Consider the following 22878-nt stretch of genomic DNA (forward strand, 5'->3'; position numbering starts at 1 on the left):
CAAGTTTGAGAGCCCGTCCTACTGGGCTAGGTGTTGGATGTTCCCCTCCTTCTCCCTCTCACCAATTCCGAGCAACCTCTCCCTCGAGTACTTTATCTTACCGTGGGGTTGGTTAAGTCGGGCAGCATGGCTAGCGCTAGGCGAGACCGGAGCACGGACGGGCGCAGACGGGCTTGCCTCTGGCACGCCTATGTCATTGTTTAGAAAATATACACATGTTTATGATGATTATAGCACAGTTCTTTTCTGGCTCTACTTTCTGAACTCTGGAGGTATATCTAGGTAAAGATTGAGATTGTTTTCAGAAAATAGATATACGAATGTGGAGTGAATTAGAGTAAACATACTGTGAGACATCACAGTGTAAGAATTATCTCACAAAGGGAATAACTTTCTTTGATTTTTGTCTACATATAGAGTGCACATGACAACAGACTTGCCTCTTAGTTCACTTATTAAATTGTTGAACTGGGGGTTGGGGGCATGAATGCTTCAAAATTTATGTCTACAAGCTAACACTTGGAAAAAAAAACTCTCAATTCAGTGAAATAATTGAATGTCTTAAGGAGAAAATACTCGTTTAATATCATTTTTTGAATTTTGAAGACACATATTTTTATATAATATTTGTTGTTCGATTTCCATGCCAAATGTTCCCATAGCTCAGCCCCTGTCTGGGCTTTTAGAGCCAAGAGGGGAACTCAGAGCCAAGACAGACCCTTGGCTCGGCTCTTCCTGTTAATTTGTTGGCTCATCCACCTCTAGTACAGCACAGCATATAACAGTTACTCGAGTTCCCTCTCTCAGAATCTCGTTCTGAAGAGCAGCTTCCTTATTCCGAGATTCTGGCTGTTTTCCATGGCTCTCGGAAGGATAACTATTCCTACTTCTAGTTTTAATAAGGAAGAATTGTGCATTAGCAGCCCAAGTCGTTCTAAAGTTACCTGTGCATTTTTGCAGCATTAAATGAAGTAACAAGCGCTCATTTTCGCTTCATTTCCCCAGTCCCAGCACTCTGTCCTAAATAGGTGTATGTTCTTTACTGCCTTCATCTGCCCTCCACCCACCAGGCTGACCGCAGTGGTTACTGCGACTGTCTTGTCTTCAGGGGCTGTGCAGAAGCATGGGCGTAGCTGCTTTGACCCCTGCTGGCTGCACACTCTGCATTTACAACAGTGAGCACTGCTCAGCCATTCAGAGCACGAGCAATCACCCCTTTGCAGCGCCCCCGCAGGTGCTTCAGTGGATCCTGCTGTCTGAGTCAGACTAATACAGTTGAGGGATCAGACAGAGCTGTAGGAGCATCTGTGGCCCTGGTAGGCAGTGGCGATGGAGCCATTTTGGGACTGATTATGCTGCCATCAATGTAACATCACTGAACTCATAGGCATTCTGAGAAATCCAAGCATCACACAAGGAACAAGTGTCGGAAATGAGCCCATTCAGCAGGAGAGGTTCTGTTTTGTTATGTGTATTAATGTTATGCTACGATATGTGCTGTGTTGATATGTATTTATGTTATGTTTTGTTACACATTATGTTGGTTGTGTATTGTTATGCACTATACCCAGGAGGGTACCCTGGTGCTGAGCAGGTGTGAGTCTATTCAAACCTAGGGCCAGGGTGCTCTTGAAAAGCCATGCCTACAGCTGCTTGTGGAATTCAAGAAGTAAGGTGAATGCTCTTATGTGTGGTCACACCCCCAGACCTGGTTTTCCGTATGCGTGGGATGTGTGTATGGGACGTGTGCAAGCACGGTATGTGGAAGGTTTGTGAAAGCAGAAACGACAGTTGAGATTTGCTGGGTCATTGTTATGTAGTGCCTTGAACTTGTGGGTGAGGAGTTTGAACTGTGATTTTTTGTGTATGGGGAGCTAGTGTAGCAGTGGTGTGATATGAGTGCAGTAAGGTTGGTTGAGAGTGATTCTGTCTGCTGCGTTCTGACTGGTCTGCAGCCTTCTGGGGAGTTTTTTGTTGATCCCGGAATAGAGGGTGCTATCATAGTCCAGATTGCTTGTGAAGAATGGCTTGCGTGTGTGGCAGTTTTCCAGCATCCTCAGGGTATGGAAGCATGTGGTTTCGAAAGCGTTGACTTGGGCGTTTATGTTGATTTTGCTGTTGATGGTGCTCCTGAGGCCAGACTGAGTGGTGTCAAGGAGTTGATTGTCACTGTGCTTTTTTGGTGAAGTGTCTGTTGATGATTTTTTGTCAGACCTTGGCCGGAGATGGTAGCAAGGAGAACAGTCTACAGCTGGATAGTACTGAAGTGTCCATGGAGGGGTCTTTCAGAAATCAGAGGATTGTTGCATGTTTTCAAGCATTTGGGGAGGTTGGGGAAGATGTAAAGACCTTCAGAATGGATCTGAGCCTGTGTTGATGGGTTGCAATCCTCTACAGTAGGTGTAGTGGGGCGATGGTCCGATGGGGCCCCTGAGTGTATAGACTTCATATGTAATTTTCTGTGTTTTTATTGTTGAAGAATTCACAGAGATTCTTGCAGAGGTCCTGTGAGGGGGTGAACGAGTTTCAGATGGACGCTGATAAGGTGAAATCCTTCATGTGGTGAATTTGTTGCTTCTGTTGGTGCTGACATCGATGCGGTTCACCAGACAGCATGTTTGGTGGTCCGGGTAATTTGGCGGAAGCATCTCAGGGCTGATTTGAATGTGCTCCTGTCTGCATTGTCTTGGCTCCTTCTCTATTTGCGCTCTACTTGCTTGCAGTGGCGTTTCAACGGTTTGAGTTTCTCTGCGTACCAACTGGCCTGGGCTGGCACTCTTTTTTAGGTCTCGCCTTTTCCATTCCGAAGGAATGGAAAATGGAGAGAATTCAAGTGCTCAAAATACTCGTCAAACCAAGGGTTTTTTGGTGCGGTTTTCTTCGAGTTCACGTGGCCACATAAACTTTCACGGCCATCTGTTCCCCAGCTCCAGCACCTCCCCTCTCTCTCCCCGCACACAGCCTTACTTGTATTTCTCCTCCCCCTCCCCAGCCAGCTTCCCCCAGGCCGTGTTCCCTCCCACCTTTCCTCCTCTCTGTCCCTTCTTTCATTCACAACTTGTTATATATCGCCAGAAGAAGTGACATCGCTGCTTGGGCGCCTTACTTCAGAGCGATCCGCTCCGCCCCCCGCTACATTCACTTTCCCTCCACGTTCCCTCTTCTTCCTTCCTCTCCCTGGTGACACCTCTTAATGCCATTTTTTTTAGATTGACAACACGGGCACACAGTCCATTTTTTTAAATTCAATTAAAGTGCGGCGAGAGGGGGCTGCGGCCGCCATTGCTCACTGTGCACCAGTGTTGTTAATCTAAATGTGCGCCCATATGTCATCTTTCGGTAATCTGCTGGAGTTTAGTTTACACTCCTCACAGCATTTGCTGCCCTATATGACCTCCTCCCTCCTCACTTTGCAAATGGGAGTTGTGCACTTTCCTTTTATTTTCTGCAGCTCGCCAAACTTTTTTTTAATACCCTATTTCTTTAATGCTTGTTCTTCAAAAACGCAGGACTTTCTTTTGATCGGTGCAGCAGCTCCACTGCTTACGGAAAGCAGATAATGTGCTGGCTGAAACAAACTGATAAACTTCCGCAAAAAATACATCATGTGGATATGCCTTGGTAAATATGTTATGCTTATAATACATTTTTACACAGAAAACTTCTTTTTATCAGCGAGGGAGGTGCCCTTTCAGGAAGGTAGCGCTGGTTTTGCTTTCCTTGCCATCTCTCTCCCCTCGCTCCTTCACCCCACTCTCTCTGCTGTCCCTCCCCCCTCCGTTCCAAACATTCTGGAGACTCCCAAAGCTTCTGATCTCTGCATTGATCGAAAGGCAGCTAGGGGGATAGGGATTTTGCTCCCAGTCGTGAAAGAGCAACACCATTTTCTACAGAACACGCAGCAAGGCAAAACTCAACGCTGCCTTGGTAATTAGTTATCACGTTGTTTTTCATTCCAGTAGCTAACTATGCACTCTAAAGCAACAGGACTGCTCCAAACATATTTGAATGTAAATATGTGCTGCATCAAAAACTGCTGCTGTACATTTTCTCTTATTTAAATATTATACTTTTACTCATGTGTCGGACTCATTACAATTTAGATGAAAACAGCAGAATACATCTGTGTTGTATTTCTTTTGTAATGTCGGGTGCTCTAATCGCAATGCTCTGCATACTTTTCCTTTAAGTTTTGTGTTTTTAACGTGTTTTCTCTCTGTAGTATTTCTCGTCTTCAGTAGTGGCATTAAGAGGGGCTGCAGCTCCTCCAAGGCACAGCTCTGCCTCGGCTGCATCTTCCAGCTGCCCATGGCGAGCTCTTAGACTTTCTTTCCCCGGGCCCTCCTGCTGGCCTTCCACCTACATATTCCCTCAGTGTTTCGTGCTTTTGTAGAGGATTGCTATGAACAGAACAACATCAGTAGTGAAATGCTGCACCAGCACGTTAGGTGGTCCTGAAATCCCGTACACCAACCTGCTTGCATAATGTTACTGTGCTGTGATGTAGTATCTGAGGACGGACGGCAGCTGCCTGTCATGGCACATGGAAGCGGCTACAACATAATTCATTTAAGGACAACCGAACAGACTGGTTTCTAAACTCAACACTGTAATGCATGACGCCATCTATGCAGTCAAATGGCTGCGAACTGAGGCTTGTCCACCTCCCACTGCGCCCCCACCCACCCTCCCCAGTCATCAGTAAAGGACTCGGAGCTATGGTGACACAAAACGTTTTTTTACTGCCCATGAGAGCAGCCCTGGAAAAACATTCGAATTCAGTGACATTAAGGAAGATTCAGGTTAAGTTTGATTGTGTGATTGTTAATATCACGTAGCTTCCTTTTAAACAAATTGAAGCCCTGTGAGGCATTTGAATTAACCGTGCACTTCAGATGTTTGCTTTGGAGGATTTATTTACATTTCATTGCCGTTTTTTTTTTTTTTTTTTTACCCGGGCCCTCCTGCTGGCCTTCCACCTACATATCCCCTCAGTGTTTCGTGCTTTTGTAGAGGATTGCCACCAGCAGAATTTCTCCTCCCCTTGCCTCCGAGAGCTTCAAAAGGATCTGCTTCCTCGCCCACTGCTTCACACTTCACGGCCTGGCGGCCATGACTCGCATCAGGTCTGCAAAGCTACGTCCAGCTGCTGGACAGTAAGGTTGCCTCCCCCCCAACCATGGGAAGTCCCTCCAGTGAAAGCGCAAATGCATATAGGGGGTCAGCCCCTGATTTTCAACACTGTTCTCTATCAAAACGCCAATACTTATTGTGGGTTTTATTAACCTGCCTTCAAAATATTTGTTTTGGTAAAAGTTTCCATAACAATTATTCTGAGATTTAGTTTGTTATGCAAACGCCAGATATGAATTTCTGCCCTGTTTTCTGTGCCACAGTTTTTCTATTTTGCCACTATTTTATCTACTTCAGACCATTGCCATTATAAATTACAATCACTTTTATTTAAGTATTAATTATTTTAAAAAAATTGAAAGCCATTGTTATTTGTAATATCAATACATCTAAGTCACGTTAATACAAAACATGTGGCATTACAAATGCTAAAAGTGTCACATTTGCTAAAGTTAAAAGTATTGGCATTGTAAATCACAAAACATAAATATAAAATGTAATTTACAAAACCAATAGCTCCAACTTTCCTACTGCGAGACCTATTGGCAACGCCAGTGCTTGTTACCTCTTGTTTATTACCGGTTCCCAGACTCCCTGGTACTACATTAAGTGGTACCTCCTTTTTGATGTAACACTAGTGTTTTGTCTATAGCACTCTAGCACTTAAGGATCCAGACTGCCCATATAAGTGAACACAATTATCTAAAACAACATATTTTTCTAGTGCGTGGGGCTTCATCTGATTGGCTGACCACAGTCCAGAGTACTGTAGTTTGTTTTTGTGGTTTGACACTCTGGGACCTACTGATGATACTTGGGTGGGGGGCTTCCATATCCCCCTGCTAGAGTCTGGCATGGCAGACAAGATGAATAGTAGGGGTGGGTGGAACTTGTGGAGTTTCACTCTGTGGAATTCCACGGAGTTACATGAAAACTGCAAAATTACACGGCGTTCTGCTAGTGGATGGATGCAGCACATCACATTGATGTTTTGCTGCCTCTTGAGTATATTTTCTACTCAAACAACAGGTTTCTCACAGTCAATGGTCACAACTGTCCACGACCATGCGCGTTGAGAAAATCTCACCTGGTGCTGCCTATAAATGGTGCTCGGGGACAATAATTCTCGCGTTCACTCACCAACTTACCATTGGCGAGCTGTGCATGAGAATTCTCCACCATGCTGGGGTTGGTGAAGGTTTGCCCGACCTTCGCATTATGTGGCAGTTAGCAGAGTTTTGCAGAAACTCTGCGTTACAAGCGTAATGGGGAGTGGGCAAAAGTCCACCGACACTGAAGAACCGGGATTTAGAACCCAGCGGCGCCAGGGATAATGCCCGATGTCTTCGGATTCCCCTGCCTCGGCAAACAGAGACACGGGACATTTCTTGATGACGTCAAAGACCAAATTTATTGGCTGCAAGCAGGAATAGAGATCTACGAAGCACAACACGGGTGGTTCGCTAGAGACTGCACAAATTCATAGAGCGGAGCATCGTCTTTTATGCCAAAAATCACATTCCTGGCTAGCATCAATTACATACAAACTGACCAATGAAAGAACGACATTTCAAACACATCGCATGATGACAAACCCACTTTCCGTTGTCCAGCCCACCAGAAATGACCAAGCAAATTCCAACATTCCTGTTCAAACGGGCCGGACAAACCCATCATAAAGACCTCAACCCAAATCAATAATTAAGCCATAAAGGAAGGAACAGAAGCAGATGAGAAGCAAGATAGAAGGGTGTGTGCATGCACCATAAACTCAGCAATGTCCTGCTCTTTGATCTCTATCTGACCAGCTGCTTAACAAGGAACTGGCTCAGCGAGGTCAGCCTCTGGCAAGGGAGTCAGTTCGGCCAGGTCACACAAAAGTCAGCTAAGATCTACGTGTCTCAAGGACTCGTCCGGCCGTAGTCATCGGCCTATGTGAGGGCAACCACACAAAATAGCTGCCGCACACAAAATGGAACCCGAAGGTTCAAACAAAATCCCTGAATACGTAGTGTTCTCATTGATCGGTTATGACGAAAACACTCGTACATAACGCACTCGTCATTTGCGGTCCGCTGATACAAAAATCGTCTATATCCGACGACCTTCATTGAACGGGTTCGGAACCACAGAACCACAGACCCTCAAACCACAGAACCACAGACCCTCCTTTTGCCCTTACATAGGCAATAAACCCAAACCCATATCAGTCTGAATCCAGGTCTATATTCATCAGATCATCAAGATGTTGCTGTAGCATCATCCTAGTACTTAGCAACTCTCTCTGGACAGAGGCCACATATAGCTGGAGCACACTGTACACAAAGACAGTTCAGGAAAAGGATAGCTAAGATCATCCCAATGACCATCAGAATCTTCCATCCCCACATGGATAACAATCCCCAAAACCATCCCATCAACGACCAATCTCCCTCGTCTATAGGTTCAGACTCGGAGATCTTATGTAGCTTGGAAATGGCCTGGAAGACTGTCGGAGCGTTGTCTGGAATGAAAACACAGCAACTCGATTGAATCAGTTTACACACTCCACCTCTATCTGCAAGTATGACATCAAGAGCAACTCTATTCTGAAGTGTCATAAGTCGATCCGACTTGAGCTCAGCAGTCAAGTTACTAAGGGCACCGGCAGTTTTGACTATGGTGGACTCAACCACTCTTGTCAACTAGCGAATGTTCCTGCTGTTAGCCATAGGTCCCCAGAATGGCAGAAAACCCTTAAAGAAATCTCCCAACTCTTGCCCTGCGGTATCTTCCTTACTGAAGACACCTCTAGCTACTCTCGTCTTATGGTAATCTGCCGCAGCTGTCAAAGTGGGAGGCAACAGGAACGAAACAAAACATGTATCCGAAAAGTCAGGGGGCAACCATGTGTACGCTTTATTGTAACAGATGAAATAGATACCCTTAGTTGCTAGGAACGCTGGGGAAGTCTGAGACGCAAATACATAAGTCTCAGTGCAGACACTCTTCCCTAACTGAGCTCTCGGATTCTTGCCTTTACCTTGCAGACAATAATGACCTTGATGGGGCACTATCCAAATCGGTGGAGAACTTTTCGCTCGCTGGTTACCACTCAGACTAACTCCATATCCAGTAACGTTCCAACCAATGTATGCTTGTGTCTCATCTCTCGGGATAGTCTCATAGGAACTAATTCCTCTAATCATGTCAACTATACCATTGACCAGAGCACTAGTCTTCGGACTATCTTTCACGGTACGTTGGGGATAGACTCCATGAGCATAAATGAACATCGTTCTGTATGCCCAAATAGAACCATTGTAGCTAAAAGGCAAAACCAAGTACGGAATACCTTTATCTGTAGTATGGGGCATAAGGCCACAAACACAACAATTTGTCGTGTTCATTACTAGCTGGTGTTGGTGCAGGAGTTGAACAAAGGAATTGTAGCAAATTCCAGTCTTCTAACAATTTCATGTTCGGGCAGAGGGTGAAAAGAATGGGAAGAAATAGTAGGAGGAGGTATAGGTTGTGTAGTGGGCATGAACGTCACTTGGAAAGAGAATGTCACATATCCAATTAAAAATATCATTAAACTAAGCAACATAAATTAACACAATATTAAAAATCTTTTCCGGCTCATCAATTTACAGATTTTGCTCTTAAAGCCTATTCTTTCAACAGGTCTCTCCATCTCGAAAAATTCCATCCTCTCTAATTGCTGCTCGCGGTGGTAGGGTGTTCTATGCTAAGGAATGCTTCTGTCAGTCAGGGCAACTGCCTTAGACCAACCAGAACCGTCGACCTAACGTCTTCGACTTGCACTCCAAAGACTTCGGCAACCGCGACCCTACAGCTGAACCCGGATGGTGGTTCGAAAAACAAAAATCAAAGTAGTTCCTCGGAGGAGAGTTAACCTGCAAAAATCAGAAAAAGAAAACTTCACGTTTTTATTTGTCCCGCGACTCTTGGTTGCAAATTATAACGCTCTTTGCCAGGCAATGTCTGTTCTCAGAAAAGTAAATCAGGTTCAACAGTGTTCAAACGGTTCAATGGAGGCACAGTTTCTTGGAGAAGATCGTCACTTTCTTGCTCAGTGTTCATTCCAATCAAACGGGCATAGCTGAATGGCAGAAAACGAGGCACGGTCTTAGTTTCAGAATCAGAAAGTCCTTTCTGGACCCACCGGTCGTACGGCAGAGGCAAAGGAGCCCTCTTACAATGTACACCGTGGATCCAGTTCTTTTTACCGTGCACTCGTACTTCAGAAATGGTAGATAACAACACCAGATAAGGTCCGGTCCAGCGGGGCTGCTCGTTCTTGGTTCGCTGAAAATTTTTCACGAGCACCCACGTGCCAGGCTCAATGGTGTGCCCTGGATCTTCAGAAGCCTGTGGTAACGAATCGTGAACCTGTTGATGCAAAACACGCAATTTAGCCGTCAATTCATACAGGTAGTCAAGCAACACAGGATGTTCTATATGGCTAAACTTTGTCGGCCTCGGCACACCCCAAATGTTTGCCGGGCAACCAAACACTACCTCGTACGGACTCAAACCAATTCGTGAATGCACAGTCATTCTAGTGGACAAAAGGGCTAGAGGCAATGCATCTGGCCATTGTAAACCAGAGCTTGCTTGAATTTTGGCTAACTTCAGTTTGAGAGTGCTATTATAGCACTCAACTAGACAAGCTGATTGGGGGTGATTTGCAGCGTGAAATTTCTGCCGAATACCTAACCCATCAGATACTCTCTTCATCCCTTGACCCACAAAAAATCACTCCCATTGTCACTCCAGATCATTCTCGGCAAACCATACCTAGGGAAGAATTCCTTCATAAGGGCTTTCGCTGTGGACAAGGCAGTATTGTCCTTCAAAGGGTAGGCTTCCACCCATCTAGAAAAATAGCAAACAACCACTAACACATACTTTAGGTTGTTGCACCTCTCCATGTGGATGAAATCTAGCTGCAAAGCCTCAAACGGATACGTTGGAGGAGCAAAATGACCAGCTGGAGTTGGAATTCCCTTACCAGGATTGTGCATCAAACACACCATAAAGTTCTTAAGCAAATTCTCTGCACACTCAGAAATTCCTGCATTCTGCCAAACCGTAGCCAACAACTTACAAATTCCTTTCACGCTAATATGAGCCAATCCATGAGCCATTGTAACCACTGGAAGCACATACGCATCGGGTAACAACCATCTCTGATGCTCTGACAAATCAATCCAACAACCATTCAAATCCAATTTACCCTTGCTCTCTCTCCATTCATTCAACTCTTTCTCTGTAGCTTCAGCTTGGATGGATTTCACACTCTCAATCGTATCTTCACACATACTTCCATCTGGAACCCATCTCACCGGACCTGCAACATACATTCGACTCATCACATTTCTCGCAGTTTCTTTCGCGACTTCATCTGCAAACGCATTACCACGACCAATATCGTCCGTAACTTTCTTATGCGCACTGCATTTCACAATCGCTACTTGTAATGGTAAAGTAAGTGATTCAAGAAGTTCATTCACCAACTGACCATGCTGGATCTTCGTCCCATGCGAAGTCAGGAACCCACGCTCTCTCCACAAACGTCCAAAATTATGAGCCACACCGAATGCATACTGGCTATCAGTATGTAAATGTAAATGTAAATGTATTTGAGCTTATATAGCGCACAGCTACCCGCAGTGGGTTTCCCGGTGCTTGCTTAGGGAACCCGTCCTGGTATTCCCCTGTGAGATAACCCCGGTAGGGTATCCACAAGGTGAAAGCCAGGCATCCCGCCGCGAGGGGCCGTTGTGGAGATTAAGCAAGCTATTGCCCAGAGTCGCAGAGTGTGAACCCGTGAGTCGAGAAGGCACCGGAGCGAGAATTATCGAGTCTGTGGAATTTTTAGCCCAAGACCCGCGGAGGCGGGGAATTGAACCCTGGTCCAGGGCCGATCTCAGCTTCCGGGTCTGCCGCCTCTAACCCCTGAGCCACACTTCTCCACTATATACACTATATACACAGTCACTCGTTTTCCTTTTGCCAACACACACGCTCTCGTTAATGCGATCAACTCTGCTGCTTGCGCTGAATTATGTGGGATACGTGCAGCTTCAACAATCGTATGCAAAGTCGTAACAGCATATGCCGCAGTCGTGTCACCATTCGGAAGCTTGAAGCACGAACCATCAACCCATAAAGTACCATCACACTCTGAAAGAGGAGTATCCTGTCCTCCCTTTCGTTTCTTCCTCAGTCCTAAGGAAACAATCATGTTATTCAATATCGTCTGTCTCAGTTGAAATCGGCAACAACGTAGCTGGATGCAACGTGTTGCATCTCTTTATATGCACATGACTCGCTAACAAGGTCAATTCATAACCCGACAACCGAGCACCAGTTAAGTGCTGTGTCTTGGTACGATTCAACAAGGTATCCACTGCATGTGGAACCATCACAATCAGTGTATTGTCTATTACCAAGCCAGCAGACTGTCGAATCGAGACAGCCGCAGCCGCTGTAGCTCTCAGACAACTCGGCAATGCTCTAGCTACCGGATCCAAAGTCGACGAAAAATCAAAACTGACAATGCACATCCCTCTCTCTCGTGGACATACAATGTGAAAGGCTTACTGTAGTCGGGGTAAGCCCGTCTACGCCCGTCCGCGCCTGGACCGCACCCAGCGCCAGACCCCCTGTCCCGCGCGCTGCCCAGCCCCCCCGCGTTACCTACGATGCCGCCACCCTCCTAGCCCTCAACCCCGGTCGCGCCCCCAACTGCGTCCAAGCCGCTCCCGGACACACCCATGGACCTTTCTCCTGCTTCTCCTGCAAATTCAGCGCCACCGACATCATCTCCGCTACGACCACACCACTGACTCCCGACCCCAACCACCTACAATGCATCCTTCTCAACACCCGCTCGGTCCACAGACACGCCATTGACCTATGGAATCTACTAGACACCATCTCTCCAGACATCGCCTTCCTAACGGAAACATGGATGAACGCTTCCTCCGCACCAGACATCACCATTGCCATCCCTGAAGACTATAAGATCACCCGCAAAGACCGTACCAGCCACACAGGAGGAGGAATCGCTATCGTCCATAAGAAATCAATCCACATCTCAACCAGCTCTGACGTCAACCTCGCCTACTCTGAACACCTTCACTTCCAGATCCACGTCGACCCCAAAACCACACTCAGAGGCACCCTCCTCTACAGACCACCAGGACCCCGCGCAAAATTCAGTGAAGACATCACGGACTTCATCACTCCACACGCGCTCCCCTCCAAAGAATACATCCTTCTGGGAGACCTCAACTTTCACCTTGAAAAGAACAATGACCGCAACACCACCACCCTCCTGGACAACCTCGCCAACCTCGGACTTAAACAACTGGTCACTTCCCCCACCCACATCGCAGGTCACACACTCGACCCCATCTTCACCTCCAGCAATCATTTCTCCTTCAGCCACACTACGGATCTCCTCTGGACTGACCACAGCTGCGTTCACTTCACCTACAACAAGCCCAAACCCACCAACCACCTCAAACCAACTCTGCAAAGAAACTGGAACAAAATCTCTACCGACCAGATCTCCTCATCGCTCCTTCAAAACACCCCAGCCCACTCCTCGGACCCAAACCTAGCCGCCGCCAACTTCACCCTATGGCTATCCAACACCGCCGACACCTTAGCACCACTGAAAAAACGTCAAAGCAAACCTGGCAACAAGAAGACCTCATGGTTCAACGATGATCTTAAGAAGTCCAAGAAACTCTGCCGCACCCTTGAAAAAGCGTGGAAAAAAGACCCAACCACCAGCACCAAGGACGCCTTCAAAAACGCCACCCGCACTCACCACCAACTAATCCGAAAGGCCAAGAAAACAGCATTCAAGGATCGACTTGACAACAACGCCCACAACAGCAAGGAACTTTTCAACATCGTCAAGGAGTTTTCCAATCCCTCAGCCAACTCCAACGACATCACCCCCTCTCAAGCCCTCTGCGACTCCCTTGCCTCATTCTTCCACAACAAGATTGCTGACATCCACAACAGCTTCAACAACCAACCCGGAGCCCAACCCACCCAACCACTCGCTGAACACTCTCCCCCCGCGAACACCCTTAACGACTGGAACCCAATCTCCACTGAGGACACCATCCGCCTGATGAACTCTATCCACTCAGGATCCCCCACAGACCCATGCCCTCACCACATCTTCAACAAAGCAGACTCCGTCATAGCACCGCACCTCCGAGACGTCATCAACTGCTCCTTTAACTCCGCCACCTTCCCGGAAAACTGGAAACACGCTGAACTCACCGCCCTTCTAAAAAAACCCACAGCGGACCCCACCGAACTCAAAAATTACCGCCCCATCTCACTCCTTCCTTTCCCGGCCAAAGTAATCGAGAAAGCTGTCAACAACCAGCTCGCCGCTTTCCTCGAAGCCAACAAATCCCTCGACTCCTCACAATCTGGCTTCCGAGCAAAACACAGCACTGAGACCGCCCTCATCGCAGCAACAGACGACATTCGAACTCTACTGGACAATGGAGACACAGTCGCCCTCATCCTCCTCGACCTCTCTGCAGCCTTCGACACAGTCTGCCACAGCACCCTTCTACAACGCCTCAGCAACATCGGAATACTTGGAAAAGCACTCGAATGGATCACCTCGTTCCTCACCGGAAGAACCCAGAGAGTCCGCCTTCCACCATTCAAGTCCGAGGCCACCGAAGTCATCTGTGGCGTACCACAAGGATCCTCTCTCAGCCCCACCCTCTTCAACGTATACATGAGCCCCCTCGCGACCATCGCCCGCCAACACAACCTCAACATCATCTCTTACGCGGATGACACTCAACTGATCCTTTCTATCACCAAGGACCCCAGCACCGCCAAAACTAACCTACACGAAGGAATGAAAGAAGTTGCTGAATGGATGAAACTCAGCCGTCTGAAACTGAACTCAGATAAAACAGAAGTCCTCATCCTAGGTACATCCCCCTCCGCATGGGACGACTCTTGGTGGCCGGAAGCCCTTGGAAAAGCACCCATCCCGACAGACCATGCACGGAACCTGGGCGTCATCCTGGATTCCTCACTTTCAATGTACAGACAAGTCAACGCTGTCTCCTCATCCTGCTTCAACATTCTTCGCATGCTCAAAAAAACATTTCGCTGGATCCCCAACGAAACCAGGAAAACAGTCACCCATGCTCTGGTCACGAGCCGACTGGACTACGGAAACACCCTCTACGCAGGCACTACCGCTAAACTCCAAAAGAAACTCCAACGAATCCAAAACGCCTCAGCCAGAATCATATTAGACATCCCACGCAACGAACACATCTCTGGTCACCTGAAAGACCTCCACTGGCTACCCGTCAATAAGAGAATCACTTTCCGACTGCTAACCCACGCACACAAATCACTCTACGACATCGGACCAGAATGCTTCAACTCAAGACTGTCCTTCTACACCCCCCCCGCCAACTACGCTCCTCCAGCCAAGCCCTCGCCACTGTACCTCGCATCAACAAGACCACCATGGGAGGCAGATCCTTCTCTTACCTGGCTGCTAAAACATGGAACTCACTCCCCACTCACCTTCGCCTTACCCAGAACCACCTAGCTTTCAGAAAGCAACTTAAAACATGGATATTTGACAAGTAATCCTCCTCCCCCCCCTTAGCGCCTTGAGACCCTCTGGGTATGTAGTGCGCTATATAAATTCCCTGACTTGACTTGACTTGACACAGGAGCTGAACACAACGCATTGCGTAATTCTGAAAAGCTCTTTTGACATTCGTCAGTCCAAGGAATAGGATTTGGAGTATCCTTAACAGTAAGAGCTATCAAAGGTTTCGCAAGCAATGAAAAATTAGGGATCCACTGTCTACAGTATGACGTAATACCTAAGAAAGCATGTACTTCTCTCTGTGTCGTAGGCACACTCATTTTCACAATCGCTTGAATTCTTTCTGGGGTCAGTTTCCTTCCCTCCTTTGATAAGAGGTGACCTAAATAGGTAACTACTTGTCGACAATATTGCAACTTCGAAAGAGAAACCTTATGATGGAAATCAGACAAGTGACGTAACAACGACAAAGTAGCCTCTCTACAGATCTCTTCATTGTCAGCAGCAAATAACAGATCGTCAACATACTGGATAAGAGCAGCACCATCAGGTAAAACCAACAAATCAAGTTGCGTCTTTAAAGCTTGGCTATAGATCGATGGACTCTCACAATAGCCTTGAGGAGCGCGCTTAAAGCGAAAACTTCGCCCTCCTAAAGAGAAGCCAAAGATATCTCTACTTTCCACGGCAATCGGGATGCTGAAGAAAGCATTCTTCAAGTCAATCACCGAAAACCACGTGGCTGTAGCCAGGATCAAAGTCAGTAAAGCGGTGATATCAGGTACAACAGGAAATTGCCGAACAACGATCTTATTCACCTCGCGAAGATCGATCACAAACCTATATACAGGAGGCTGTGAAGAAACAGTTCTCTTCAGAACAGGCAAAACCGGACTATTGCACACATTACCTCTCATTTCCTCAATCACAACTTTCTCAATTAAGTCATAAATGATCGCCAAAAGTGCTCTTTCACCATCACTGGAAATGCGATATTGCGGAATGCGTGGTAATCTGGCATTCGCTTTCAACGTCACAACATATGGCGGAATCTCTAAGAGACCCACATCATTCGGACCAGTAGCCCAAAGAGAATCAGGGAGAGAAGACAATTCAGGTGGAAGTCGATCTTTAGATAAGTACATCGGAGAGATCACTCTCTTACCCAATGTAAGATGTACTCCTGACGGAGAACAATATAGCGTCGCATACAATCTCTTTAACAAGTCCAATCCCAACAAGTTCTCACCACAACCAGTCGTCAGAATGAGGGGTGCTTCAAATTCACAAGGTCCAACAGAAATAGACAACGGACTAGAAATCGGATTCGTAACCGGGCGCCAGAAAAACCTACTGAAACATTCTTTAAGCCAGACAAAGGTGCGCCAGGGAGTTTAGAGTGCATAATAGAACTCTTCGCAGCACCAGTATCCAACAGAAAAGGCTCTGACACACCTGATGCAATCACTTCAACATAGGGTCCACTCTGATCTACTGGAACTGAAACAACTCCCTCTCTTTGTCTATGGCTGTCCTAGCAATCATTACTGTCCACATCCTCACCTTCGACGTAGTAATCGTCCGCATAGTACTGTGCAGTACTACCAGACGCACCATTCTGCTGATCAAAGCTATTCATAGAATTCTGTGGAGGCAAAGGACGCGCATTTTGACCACAACCTCTACCTCTAGGAGCTTGTTGAACACCTCGACCTCTCACACCAGAAGCACCATTCGTGCGCTGTAACAGAACCGGACAACTACTCTTGAAATGACCCTCTTCTCTGCAATACGCACACTGATTAGGACCTACGGGAAAACGCTGTTGAGAAGACTCGAACCTTAGCGAGTTTCTCTGATATTGCTGAGGTTGCTGATAATCGCGCTGATTATTAAGAGGCTGATAAGCTTGCTGTAGAAGAACTTTAGTCTTCAATTCCTTAGTCTTTTCTTATCCGCTTTCTCTAGCTCATCCTTATTTCTATTCTCATAGTACTGAGCAGTAGCCAAAATCTGCGCTGACGTAGAAACAGCCCAAGCACTCTCAGAATCCTTCAATCTATTGCACAGTTCTGGAAGCAAATTATGAACAAATTTGTCAACGAACAACCGTTGACCACCTTCGGTACTCATGTCCTGACCACTGTGGTCTACGAAGGTCTCTTCGAATCTAGTGAAAAAGTCGGACACAGTCTCGTCTTTCTTCTGCTTACACGCAGACAACTTGTCCCAATTAACACGCAAAGCGGGCATCAAAGTCTTCATATAATCAATAATCCTACCAAGGAGATTAGTAACTATATCTTCAGGCTTAGCGCCACCTATTCGTCAAGCATCTGCAGCTCTAAGATTATTCCATGTATCACCTAATTCCTGCGCATGATCCGAATGACGAATCTTTCCCCAAATAGGCTATGGAACAACATTCCCAAACAACATATCTATATCGGCCAGATTCATAATACATGAATCCGCAGTTTGAGATAGCTCCTTATAAAACCCTACTGGATTTTTGCGCGGATCAGGCAAAGTCTGCTTAAGAGCTAAAACTTCAGAACGCTTCCAAGGAACATGCACCCAAACTCGCTGAAAATGTGGCGGAATAATCGGAACAGCATTTGCGTCACCAGGTCTCCAAACTGGAGGAACTTCACGCGTCGGATATTGACGCACCTTCCTCCTAACCGACGAATCAGGCTCAAACAGTCGCTGAGAAGGAGATTCACTCCTAAACGACAACAACGTCGCAACTGCTTTCTCAACCTCAAGACCCACAACAGTCCCTTTCGCAAACTCAGAACGTATTCGGTACAACTCAGGTGGAGTCTGTCCTACCTCAGTATCTTCCCATTGTTCACGAAGGAAAGAACACATCATATCGAAAACATATCTTTGTTTCGGTGCTTCCCATTGATGGAAAACATCCATAACACTCTCAAGGTCATAATGCGAAGGATACGTAACCCATTTATGCGCTAAGTGATCCAACACTGTCCGTTCATCAGGACCAGGCAATTGGCTACGCGATTGCTTACGCTCGACAACAGGAGACATACCCAATGAACCCAACAGAGGAGAAAAGAGACTAGCAACCGCATCAGTCATTCTCTGTCGAGCAGAAGGAGAAGTTGACAAAAGAACAGGAGACGGAACAGAATGAGAAGAAACTGAAGTCGGAAGAGTAACAGATGGAACAGACAAGACAGGTGTAGGAGTAGCAGACGAAGGAAGTAGCAAAGGCGGCGGCCCTTGAGAAGGCTGCACCAGAGGAATAGGAGCCTACGGAAAAGGAGCTGGCTGTTGAGGAATCACAGGTGGCAAAGCAACGTTGCGCAACTACAACTTGTGGCGGTGCCGTAGCATTCTGCGCATAAGGGGGTGTCAAACTCAATAGATGAGACATTAAAGGATCTTTCACAAGATCTTTTTTCTCTTCTTGTTGTTGAGGTGGCAAAGCTGGGTAGCACTTATCTACCGCTAGTCAGGGCTCGAGTCGGAGTACCACGCGGGTGGACGGCATTCCACCACTTATTTTACTGTGTTTTTAGCGGGTGGACACCGTCCCCCCTGCCCAAAAGATTGAACGGGTGCCCGAGTCTGCACCTGCGCACGAATGAGAGCCTTCTAAATGCACCCAAGCCTCAAACTAATCTCCCCTTCCACCTCACGCCCTCCCCTTGCCAGCATTTCTCAGAGCACAGCCGAGGCCCCAAGGCTTCAAGGAGCTGCGCCATCAACACGCCGAGCATGTCACTTCCAGGGACCTCGACAGATGCCCGTAGTGCCGTCTGTAATAACCGTGTAATCTGAGGAATGGGTCCTTTGTATAGTGTGTTCTTGTGTTTTGAGTGTATGTCACTTACTGCAGTATTATACTTCTACATGTATCTTGTGTGTATTCACGCATTTCAGACGGAGACAGTAAATTTCGTGGCGTCACTTCCTTTTGTGACGTCACTTCCGGTGACACCACCTAACTTGGAGCGTCCCCCCACTTCTTTTTTTAGGACTTGTGCCCTGCTGCTAGTTTACGCTGCCTAAGCATCTGTTCGCTTTCTTGTTCTTCTTTCACTGTATAGCAGCTTGCACCATTGACATACCTCGTTCTCTTTTATTTTTCTTCGCTAACTTAATTTCTTTCTGTTTGGCTTCTTTTTGCAATAAGCGGAAAGAGTCAAACATCGCCGGCCGGGCTTTCTTCCTGAACAGTCTAACTTCGAGATTGTCTAAAATCTCTGTTTCAAAGCTACCATAACGGGGCCACTGTACCACACCGTCTTTCCTGGTATATTTAACCCATATTTCATTATACGCGATGGGGCCCACTCCATGTTTCACGTAAAGCTCATAGGTCGGAGTACCAATTGGAGGAACCAGACACGAATCCTTCAATCGGGAATCCCTAGTACAACCAAAGCCAAATATCTTTCCAAGTCTGCTAAGACCAGGCATCTTCGCTCACTAGTCTAGCTTCAAACTTCAAGGGAAATCTCAAAACGATAATCTCGTGAATACACGAGTCCCTCGGCTTAGGGGCCTGCAGGTACCAAATCAAAGCGATCCCGAAGGATACCCAAACTAAACGAAGAACTGCGAGACGCTCCACTCATACTTAACTGAAATGTCGATGGCGTCACCAAAAGACCCGTCTATTGTCTCGCTCTACAAATCGTCTAATGGCTCCAAGATAGGGCGACAGTCAGGGCAGCAGTCCTTCGTAGCCGTCGGAAAGCGGGGAACCTCACAGCAAAGACAGGGGTCGATGAAGTGGCAGGCCTTCCTCCAGAATTTTCACACAAAGCTCCTCACGATCTTCAGGCTTGGACCGGTACCACTAAAGTCGCCCCACGTTGGGCGCCAACTGATGAACCGGGTTTTAGAACCCAGCGGCGCCAGCGATAACGCCCGATGCCTTCGGATTCCCCTGCCTCGGCAAACAGAGACACGGGACACTTCTTGATGACGTCAAATACCAAATTTATTGGCTGCAACCAGGAACAGAGATCTACGAAGCACAACACGGGTGGTTCGCTAGAGACTGCACAAATTCATAGAGCGGAGCATCGTCTTTTATGCCAAAAATCACATTCCTGGCTAGCATCAATTACATACAAACTGACCAATGAAAGAACGACATTTCAAACATATCGCATGACGATAATCCCACTTTCCGTTGTCCAGCCCATCAGAAATGACCAAGCAAATTCCAACATTCCTGTTCGAACGGGCCGGACAAACCCATCATAAAGACCTGAACCCAAATCAATAATTAAGCCATAAAGGAAGGAACAGAAGCAGATGAGAAGCAAGATAGAAGGGTGTGTGCATGTACCATAAACTCAGCAATGTCCTGCTCTTTGATCTCTATCTGACCAGCTGTTTAACAAGGAACTGGCTCAGCGAGGTCAGCCTCGGGCAAGGGAGTCAGTTCGGCCAGGTCACACAAAAGTCAGCTAAGGTGTACGTGTCTCAAGGACTCGTTCGGCCATAGTCATCGGCCTTTGTGAGGGCTACCACACAAAATGGCTGCCGTACACAAAATGGAACCCGAAGGTTCAAACGAAATCCCTGAATACGTAGTGTTCTCATTGATCGGTTATGACGGAAACACTTGTACATACCGCACTCGTCATTTGCGGTCCGCTGATACCAAAATCGTCTATATCCGACGACCTTCATTGAACAGGTTTGGAACCTCCGAACCACAGACCCTCAAACCACAGAACCACAAGAGAGCGGAATATACCGCCCACCCCTAGTGAATAGTTCTGAGCTCTCTAGAGTGTTGAGATATATCTAGATGAGACTAGTGTGTAATAATGTAGCCATGACATTACCACGAGAAGAAACAAGATGATTCTCTAAAGTCAGTGGGGCACGGGAATACTGTCTTAGAGATCATATGTAGGCAGTAATTGATACATTATTATGAAAGCCTTTGCCCAAACTGTGTGCTTTATCCACAGGCATTGGCTGGGGCCCACTTCCGTAGACCATGGGGGAGGGACAACGACTGGATTGACAGGTCCAGAGCTAAACTCGAGTGTATTCACCATTTAGGCAGAGCCAATGTTTCTGCACCCAATGAACCTAATATAATAACACACCAATGTGACAGCTCCCCTTCAGAGGCCGACTCAGAATCAGGGAGCGATGGTAACCCTAGGGCAATGGAATGCGCTACGATAACACACTGTGCGCTATTGAAATGCCATTAATATATCAGTAAACAAAGTCCACAGGGCCTTGGGTAGAAGAGTAACAACACCTGTAGGTCAGAGGGTCTGAGCGTGCCATGGGTGCGGTGGAAAAGGACAGCATGCATGGTCTGTGAAAAGGATGGCCAACAGTCCTACATTTTGAAGGTTTGTTCCTGAAATCAGGGCCTGTCTTACTCCCTCCTCAAAGGCTCTGTGGGGCGCCCACCGTCCCACATTGTTGTTTCCCCTCCACTTTTAAGCCTCTCAAAAAACAAACAACTCTCATTCTTTCAGCCATTTGTGATTTGTAAAAGAGGTCCTTGTCTGTGGCTCGGAGGGACGAGCTGCAGCATCAGGACCATCTTTGGCAGTTCAGATGATCCTCCATCCACTCTGCTGGAGACCCATCCCGGGTGCATGTCCTTGGAGTTCATTTCTCCCAAGGGCTCTGTTTCAAAGTGCTGCCATATTGTCAGATCAGGTAGGATCTGCCCAGGATCAAACAGTTAGCACAGTGAACCCTAGATTGCAGCACACTGCTTAAAAGGCTCCTCATTTACCCCATACGGCATTTTGGTGGAAATGCATGAGCATGGGCACATCTGCTGCAGCAGCAAACCTCCGGTCCATAGTTATTTTTAAACGCACACATGAAAGCAACTTTCATATCGATCCCAATAAAAGAATACATCTAAATAAGCACTTGCGGTGCAATAGGTCTCGCATTTGCGAGAATTTGATCTATTAGCAGTGTAAATTATAAAATATTTTATTTATGTGTTTACAAAACCTGCAAGCGGCGCTCTTTGTAACTTTTGAACGTTTTGAGCTAGAAACTATTTTTTTTTGTTGGAATCTGCAGCAGATGGTGAATTGTGTGGCAAGTGCGGCAAATCTATAATTATGTAAAAACTTCTGCAAAACCACATAATTCCAGTGAGCCCCATTTATAATTCAAATACTGTATGAATGAATGGAAATTACACTAGATAAACTCAATCTCTAACAAGTTATATCTTTTAACGAACCCAAAAAATGAGCGACATGCCGTGCTGTCTACCGCCCTGTGCCCTGGCCGTGCTTTCTCACACCCTGTGCACTGGCCATGCTGTCTCACACCCTGTGCACCAGTTGTGCTGTCTCACACCCCGTGCTCCAGAGCCTCACCCCCCATCCGTGCTGTCTCACACCATGTACACCAGCCGTGCTGACTTACACCCTGTGCACCAGCCGTGCTGTCTCACACCCTGTGCTCCAGAGCCTCACTCCCTGTGCACCATCTGTACTGTCTCACACCCTGAGCACCAGCCGTGATTTCTCACACCCCGTGCACCAGCCATGCTGTCTCACACCCCGTGCACCAGCCATGCTGTCTCACACCCTGTTATACCCCGTGCACCAGCTGTGCTGTCTCACACCCCGTGCACCAGCAGTGCTGTCTCACACCCTGTGCACCAGTTGTGCTGTCTCACACCCCATGCACCAGCTGTGCTGTCTCATACCCCGTGCACCAGCCGTGCTGTCTCACACCCTGTGTACCAGCCATGCTGTCTCACACCCTGTGCTCCAGAGCCTCACTCCCTGTGCATCATTTGTGCTGTTACACACCCTGTGCACCAGCTGTGCTATCTCACTCCCCATGCACCAGCCATGCTTTCTCACACCCCTTGCACCAGTCATGCTGTGTCACTCCCCATGCACCATCTGTGCTGTCTCACACCCTGTCATACCCTATGCACCAGCTGTTCTATCTCACACCCCATGCACCAGCTGTGCTGACTCACACCTTGTGCACCAGCCATGCTGTCTCACACCCCGTGCACCAGATGTGCTGTCTCACACGCTGCGCACCAGCCGTGCACCAGAATTGCTGTCTCACACCCCGTGTATCAGCTGTGCTGACTCACA

Source organism: Lissotriton vulgaris, chromosome 2_2 (assembly GCF_964263255.1).
Source record: "Lissotriton vulgaris chromosome 2_2, aLisVul1.2, whole genome shotgun sequence".
Classification (NCBI taxonomy): Eukaryota; Metazoa; Chordata; class Amphibia; order Caudata; family Salamandridae; genus Lissotriton; species Lissotriton vulgaris.